Source organism: Rhipicephalus microplus, chromosome 5 (assembly GCF_043290135.1).
Source record: "Rhipicephalus microplus isolate Deutch F79 chromosome 5, USDA_Rmic, whole genome shotgun sequence".
Lineage (NCBI taxonomy): Eukaryota > Metazoa > Arthropoda > Arachnida > Ixodida > Ixodidae > Rhipicephalus > Rhipicephalus microplus.
The window spans coordinates 13,983,891-13,992,686 of NC_134704.1; positions in this window are offsets into that span (position 1 = coordinate 13,983,891).

Sequence of the window (8,796 nt, forward strand, 5' to 3'; positions counted from 1 at the left end):
ACGGCCTCGGGAGGGACGCTTCCACTTTACGGGTTTCACAGAGTGATCTTCGCCAGCGATATAAAAATTAGGGGACCCTAAGGCGTTGAACCTAAGGCTGACCTTTAGAAGTTGAACGCGATAGCGACATCGTGTTCGTATGCACTAAGTGTTTGAAGTATACGGTACTTCAAACACTTGGTGCATGAAACCTTTTCTAATTTGCTATGCACCCACTACGTGGCCTTAAGAGAATAGGCACTCTATTACGTGTGTGTCTTTTGTAGTGAGGTACCAACTTTCGACCATGGAGCCATTATAATAATTACATTTTCTGACGCCTGTTGGCAATGGACGCTTGACCACCTATTATTACTGCAATATTTCGTGTTGCATTTTGACACATATATACAGAACGCGTGTGTTTGTAAAGCATGAAAGCTGCTTTCACTATATTTCCCAGCAGAGAAAGTTAGTTACCTTTATTTGCGTCGTTGTCGATTTTCGGTCATGCATAAAATGATGATTTTTCGCTCACAACCAACGACGCCGGCACCGAAATTTCTCCGAAATGAGCTCTTTAACGCTATCGCGTTAACAAGCGCCGATATTAGGTGGAGCTTGTCAGTGATTTGTCTGCGCACACTCGCATAATATCGCGCCTGTGAAAATTCCGCAGCTGTGTGTCACGTGTGAGTGGATGACGGCAGGTACGGTAAGATCGGTCCGTTTATTGACGACATAGTAAAATAATCCCAATTTCATTTAGGAACAACCATTTATGTCCAGACACGCGCATTAATCGAACTTTTAAATGCGCGGAGTACGCGAAAAGCCTCAAGTTAGCGTCAGCACCCATAGAAAATGCAACTCAGTCTGCTGATGATGCGCCTCGTGTGATTGGCACGTATACCCACTCAGGGGGATCAGCCAAGAGGCCAAGAGGCCAAGGATCGTATGTGGTCTCTTTTTTTTTTTTCATACTCGCGTATATGTTACGGTGTTAGTTAGAAAGAGGAGACGGCTCTTTCACTACCAGAGATGTTTCGGCATCTGACCATGCTGGCAAAGCGATAGAGAATAGCTAAGACGAAGAGCGACATCCTGATTCGAGTATGACAAAGAAGAAAAACTTGATATACCGTAACTGTTTCCATGCCACTTGCAATGGTCGGTATTTTAACGTACATTACTATATAAGAAAGTATATTCAGTGCTTGTCAGTGCAGCGCGGAGAAAATCGTCTTCGAAAACAACTGCAGTATCGACTCCAGGGCCGCACTTGAAGTTTGCCACTGCGTATATGCCCATGCTACTATTAGTTTGTGCTTCAGGGGAGGGGGGAGGTGCAAAGGTTAGTCGCATCGCCCCCCCCCTCCCTATCATGTCAATGTATGAAACTGACTTTGCGCCCTCTTGCACCCCCACCCCACCCCCGCATACGCACGCCAATGAGATTAAGTTCATCTCTGCTGGGTAATATAGAAGCCGGGGCACATCTACATACGTTCTGAAAGTTAATGGTGTTTCTAAATATATTTCATCTGTGTGATGTTGGTGGTGAGATTATGATGATGCTGTCGATGATAGCAGCGAACGAGATGACGGTTGCTGTCATCGTCAGTTTTATACCTGAATTTCGCGATTCCAAAATTGTATACCGCCATCCATTCTTGTTCGTGTTTCGTCAGCTTTGAACGCCCTTCGGACCAATCACTGACAGTGGCCATTCCACAACGGAATCGGCCATTATAGTTGTGGTTTGGTGGCGTTAAGGTCAACATCATTAACCTGCCATTTTGATCTAAAGGTTATGGGGCTTTGCCGCTCACCTGAAAGTCGCGTTTTGGAACGTTAAACCCCACATATCAATCAATCAACCTGAAAGTCGTGGGATCGCATTTCGGCCACGGCGGCTATATATATTTTTGGTGGCAAAAATCCTTGAGGCATGTGTACTTAAGCTGAGGCGCACGTTAAAGAGAACCCACGTGGTTCGAGGTTTGCAGCGCCCTCCTCTACGGAGTTCCTCAATAATATCGTGGTTTTGGGACGTTAAACCTTAACAACTATATTATAGGTCAACATGAATGATATTCTCAGCACGTAACGTAAAAGATGTCGGTTATAGTCATCCTGTCAACGACGTTTTGTCATCGTATTCATTGCTACGGATTCCATCTTCGCTTTCGTCGTCATCGCATTGGCAATTGAACTTCCTGGCCGCATTCCCTCTCACCACTTTGACCTCTTTGGCATCTAAATAGAGAAGTTTATTTACTCGTTCAAACGGTATCAAAGGTGTAAACGTGAAAGCGTGCGCGATGAGGAGTCCATGCAGCTCGGCCGTTCATCGCAGTCGGGTGCGGTTCCCGCCGAGCACGGCTCCGATCAGGCGCGCGTCGGCCTCGCCCACGGCTTCGACGTCCGATTCGTTTTCGGACATGGAGCGCCGACCCGGGTTGGCTGCCGACCGAGCGCGTAGAAGTGGGGGCCTGCGGCCGCCTGGCGTCTCGTCCAGCAGTAGGCGTGCCAGCACCACCAGGACGACGAAGCCGATGGACAGCGTCATGAGGACGAAGCCGACGAGCACGCGGCGGCCGTCACGCTTTTGCTCGCGTTGGAGCTGCTCCAGCACCTGCGACAATGATTGGCGCTTAAAGTTACTCTTGAATGAAGCGATGAATCGGAATAATAAATTATATTCTGGGAATTCTATAATGTCGCTAATTTTACGATCCTATAGGTTCACTACGGGACAAAAAAAAAGTCAATGTTTTTTTTTTTTAATTTTTGCGCCTGTCCCGCCGCGGTGGTCTAGTGGCTAAGGTACTCGGCTGCTGACCGCGCAGGTCGCGGGTTCAAATCCCGGCTGCGGCTGCTGCATTTCCGATGGAGGAGGAAATGTAGGCCCGTGTGCTCAGATTTGTGTGCACGTTAAAGAACCCCAGGTGGTCGAAATTTCCGGAGACCTCCACTACGGCGTCTCTCATAATCATATGGTGGTTTTGGGACGTTAAACCCCACATATGAATATGAATTTTTGCGCCGAAAACTATACGCGCGTCAGGTCACATTATTATTTCAACGCGTATTACTCGGATTTCGGTGACACTGGCTAAACAAAATTTTCTGAAACCTGGTATGTCAAGTATATGGCACCGCAGTTGACAATTTACTTCATTTTTACCGATTAGGCATTATATACGTATGACCTATCGTAGAAGCCGTCAAAATACGTTATGCCATGGTGATTGGCGCGATAAATTCAAGGCGGCGTCACCACTCGTGTATTTTTTTTTATTTTCTGCAAATTTTTTACTTACCGAGCGTCGTCTCGTGGTAAGAGCGCTGTTTTCGGTAATGTGAAATTTCAATTAACTAATACCCGAAAAATCGTTTTCCACTATTTATAGCATTAGGAAAACATATATAACTACCGCTGCCTATACTTACGCGCCATGCAACTAATTACGTCTTATAAGTTGTCTAGCTTTCCATTATATTATGCTACAATCTGCTTTGATGGGGACAGCAAGCTGGCAATGGGATCAATAACTAAAGGAGTTTACAAGGTACTACGAGCAGATGCGTAAGGTTGATGAAGCCGACGATGATGGTCAAACGTAATGTAATCGCGTCTGTTCGGGATGAAATTTCAGTAAATATTTTTCATTCTGGACGCGTCGTTACTGTGCGGTATTTCATGCAGGCGGAGTGGAAGGGTGTGAAAGAGAAAGTTAATTATTGTGATTACTTCTTCGTCGTTTCTGTTAATTATATTATTTTAGACATTGTTCGTTTATTTCATCTCGGTTGTGAGGATTTATAGCCGTTTTTAGGCCTGCATTGCGTGTTCTATTGTGAGCGTGACCATACTGCATGAGATCTATAGACAGATGACAAGCAGGGCCCCTAAAATAGCCTGATTGTCTGTTCGCAAGCATACTCGCGAGGAGGAGGCCATTTGACTCATCAAATGCGTGTAGCTTATTAGATTCGTGGTACGTTTTCAAAAAATTCCCGCGGCTCCATGTTGGCGGCTTGCGCAAAACTGAAACACCATCACCAAACACTGACCTCTGTGTGGTCAATAAGGGCCCTTTAACGTCCACAATTACCGGCTCAATTTATATCAAATGTACGAAGGTCATGAACTTTGTGCAAATAAACTTAAAATTTACTTGTCTGCAGCTGACTCTCCTGCAAACCCAGCTCTCTCCCTTAATTTTTTTAAACTAGGAATGCGTATACACCTGGGATAACAGCAGTCAAATACTGATTTGGCTTACTTGTGACACCAACACCGACTGCCTTCGCCTGTTTCGCTACGCCATGCTTTTAGGACACTGAGCCACGCTCTCTTCATGGCAGTGCACAAGTTTTCCTCACCTCCTTCAATGTACACACCTATGTACCCTCCAACACTGACGAAAGACACTTCTTTTTTACTTCGTTACATCACGCATGCCGTGCCCTGAAATGTCTGTCAAGAACGCTTATATATAGTGTTCTAAGGTATGAAACGTGCATGCATGAGACAACCATCGCGTGCAATGTACAAGGCGTACCTGTTCCAGCGAAGGACTGGCCAACGTCGAACACCGCAGCGCTCCTCTAGCACCGCTAGACCTGGTCGTAGACCCATACTGTGGGGAACTGTTGTTGGTGTCCATATCCGCTGGCGCAATCTGCTTAGAGGTCATGGTGCCTGCTTTTTCCTCTTCTTCTCCCCCAAGGACGCCTGCTTGTTATTCTCAAGCACCCATTCATCACGGCTTACATCCGATGTTGATGAATAGTTCATTTTGCAAATTGTATAATATACCATTCCCGCATTCCTGGGGGAGGGGTGTGCCACAACCACCAGAGCGCCTCAACTGCTTGTGCGACCGTCACGAAGAAGAAGAAGAAGAAGAAGAAGAAGAAGAAGAAGAAGAAGAAGAAGAAGAAGAAGAAGAAGAAGAAGAAGAAGAAGAAGAAGAAGAAGAAGAAGAAGAAGAAGAAGAAGAAGAAGAAGAAGAAGAAGAAGAAGTTTGCTTTATCCTCCTTTTATTATGATTATGTATGACTCGAAAGGCCTCAAATTTCATATCCCCGATTCTCGGCCAATCCCCCTGAGCGGGCGAGAGCCATTGGAGGCATCATCATCATCATCGTCTAGAGTGAGTGTGAGACATACATATTGTCACGTCACTCCAGGGGGTGTCGACAAGGTTTACTGACGCCTGATCAACAGGGCTCTAACCAAGCGCGTCGGTTGGGCTTGTTTTCCAGAGCGAGGGCCCACGTGCACTTCTTTCTTCTCTGTGGTGTGTGCCTTCACCTTGGCATACGACCCACTACTAGAAAGAGGTGGCAATATTCCCCCTCAATAACAAAAAAAGAGCATCGTCCCGATGCTGTAAAGTTATTGAAAAAAAAAACAAAGTAGTTTAAACAATGAAAAAGGGCACCAATAATCAAATGTTAGACGCGATAAGTTCACCAATGATGAGGCAATTGTCGGAGCACAAATAAAAAAAAAACACAGGAAAAGTGGTCTTTTAGGAACGCGCAAAATAGGGCTTCATGCGCACCACGTGAACTATGTCAGAGGTCGGTTGTTTTCGTTGTACCCATCGTGACGACGTAGCGTCCGGAACCACTTCGTAGTTTACGTCGCTCACGCGGCGTAATACTTTATACGGACCGAAGTATCTGCTGAGCAACTTTTCGGAGAGGCCACGGCGTCGAACAGGGGTCCAAATCCAAACTTGGTCTCCCGGTCTGTAAGATACGTCATTGTGACGCATATTGTAACGTCGTGCATCAACCTGTTGCTGCTGACCAATGTGTAGCCGGGCGAGCTGGCGAGTTTCTTCGGCACGCTCTGCAAATTCTTCTGCGTCAGTTGTTAATCGATCGGCGCCTTCACAAGGAAGCATCGCATCCAGCATCGTCTGAACTTCGCGGCCGTAGAGAAGGCGAAACGGTGTGAATCGGGTTGTTTCTTGAACGGCGGTGTTATAAGCGAACGTCACATAAGGCAAAATGCGATCCCATGTTTTGTGTTGGACGTCGATGTACATGGAGATCATGTCTGTGACTGTCTTATTTAGTCGCTCGGTTAAGCCGTTGCTCTGCGGATGGTAAGCAGTCGTCGTTCGATGCCTAGTGTTACTCAGTCGAAAAACTTCATCAATAAGCTGTGCAGTGAACGCTGTTCCTCTGTCGGTTATCACTGTAGATGGAGCACCGTGGCGCAGAACAATGTGGCACATGAAGAACTTTGCTACCTCAGAAGCCGTGGCTCGTGGTATCGCCTGTGTCTCAGCATAGCGGGTCAAATAGTCAGTTGCAACAATGACCCATTTGTTGCCGTCGGACGATAAAGGAAATGGGCCGAGAATGTCCATGCCGACTTGGTCAAATGGCTTGTGGGGTGGATCAATTGGCTGAAGTAATCCAGCCGGCTTGCTTGGTGGCGACTTTCGACGCTGGCATTCACGACAGCTTTTAACGTACTGCTTCACGCTTGCCGAAAGTCCGGGCCAGTAGTACGCCTCACTTACTCTGGCGAGCGTTCGCGAGTAACCTAGATGACCAGATGTGGGCTCGTCATGACACGCAGACAGGACTTCGTCCCGCATGTCCTTCGGAACGACGAGGAGGTAAGCGCGGCTCGTAGGACGGGCGTTTTTTTTTGTACAGGACATTATCTCGGAGGCAGAAAGATGTCACGACGCGAGATAGATGGCGAGGTATAACGGCGCTATGACCCTCCAGATAGTCGATGAGCGGTCGAATCTCTTCATCCTCTCGCTGGCGTCTGCTCAAGTCAGATGAGCTAAGGGCGCCCAGGAAACCGTCTTCGTCCTCTTCTTCTTGATTGACTAAAGGTATGGGTGCACGTGACAGCGTATCAGCGTCTTCATGCTTCCGTCCAGACTTATATACGATGGTAACATCAAATTCCTGTAGACGCAAGCTCCATCGGGCCAGTCGTCCAGAGGGATCACGAATGTTTACCAACCAGCAGAGGGCATGGTGGTCCGTCACCACTTTAAATGGACGACCATAGAGGTACGGGCGAAACTTGGTGATCGCCCACACTACTGCGAGACACTCTTTCTCTGTGGTCGTGTAATTCACCTCGGTACGGGACAGTGAGCGGCTGGCATAGGCTATGACTCTTTCTTTGCCGTGTTGATGCTGGACGAGCACTGCGCCGAGGCCGATGTTACTGGCGTCAGTGTGTACCTCTGTGTCAGCATCTTCGTCAAAATGCGCAAGAACAGGGGCTGATTGCATCCGCTGTCGTAGCTCGGCAAAAGCAGCCTGTTGTTCGGTAGCCCATACAAACGGTGTGTCGTCGCGTGTAAGGCGAGTCAAGGGTTCCGCTATCTTCGAAAACCCTCTAATAAATCGTCGATAGTAGGCGCACAAGCCCAGAAAGCGCCGAACAGTCTTTTTGTCTGTAGGATGCGGAAACGCGGCTACAGCGGCAAGTTTGTCGGGGTCGGGTCGTACTCCATTCGCATTGACTACATGGCCAAGGAATTTGAGCTCTTCATAACCAAAGTGACACTTCTGCGGTTTGAGTGTAAGATCTGCTGATTGAATAGCCTGTAGAACACTCCTGAGGCGGTGAAGGTGTTGCTGGAAGGTTTCAGAAAAAACGACAACATCATCAAGGTATACGAGACAAGTTTGCCACTTCAGACCAGTAAGCACAGTGTCCATCATTCGCTGGAAGGTTGCGGGCGCTGAGCACAAACCAAAAGGAAGGACTCGAAATTCATACAGGCCATCAGGGGTCACAAATGCCGTTTTCTCGCGGTCTCGCTCGTCAACCTCAATCTGCCAGTACCCGCTTTTTAAATCCAAAGAGGAAAAATAGTGGGCGTGGCGTAATCTGTCTAACGAGTCGTCGATGCGTGGCAGCGGGTACACGTCCTTTTTAGTCACGCTGTTCAGCTTCCGGTAATCGACGCAAAAACGTAGCGTTCCGTCTTTCTTCTTGACTAGGACGACCGGAGAGGACCACGCACTGTTGGAAGGCTCGATGATGCCATCGTCAAGCATTTCTCGAACTTGCGTACGAATGGCTTCTCGTTCCTTCGCTGACACACGGTAAGGCTGTTGGTGTACTGGGCGGGCGTCGTCATAAGTGATGATTCTGTGCCTAGTGATCGAAGTCTGGCGCACCTTAGAGGAAGCAGCGAAGCATGACTTGAATTCAAGCAAGAGTTTTCGCAGTGCTGTCTGGTTTTCTGGTGTGAGGTTAGAATTAATATCGATATTGTTTAGAGACGTATCGGCGGCCTCCACTGCTTCCGACGAGAAGCAGATGGGAATGGTTCCTAATTCATCTGCAAACGCTAACGAAGTGCCACGGAAAAGGTGTCGGTGTTCGTTGCTGAAATTTGTAACGAGCAGTTGAGATCGGCCATCACGTAGCTGTATGATACTCCTAGCCACACAAACACCTTGAGTCAGCAGGTGTTCAAAATTACTTTCTGCAATCGCTTCACCATTTCGCAATCCACAGCATGTGACGTCGACAATAACACTGGCTCTTGGAGGAAGCGTTATACTTTCAGCAGAAACACGAAGAACGTCGGTACGTTGTTGGTCGTCCTGCTTGTCGATTGCTCGGTCGGCTGAGAAGGTGATGCGATTCTCTTGAAGATCAATGACAGCTCCATATTCGTGCAGGAAGTCAACACCAAGAATAACGTCGCGTGAACATTCACGGAGCACAAGGAAACTTCCTACAAAAGTATAACCGCAGACCCGAACTCTACTCGTGCAGGTTCCAAGCGGAGAGACGGT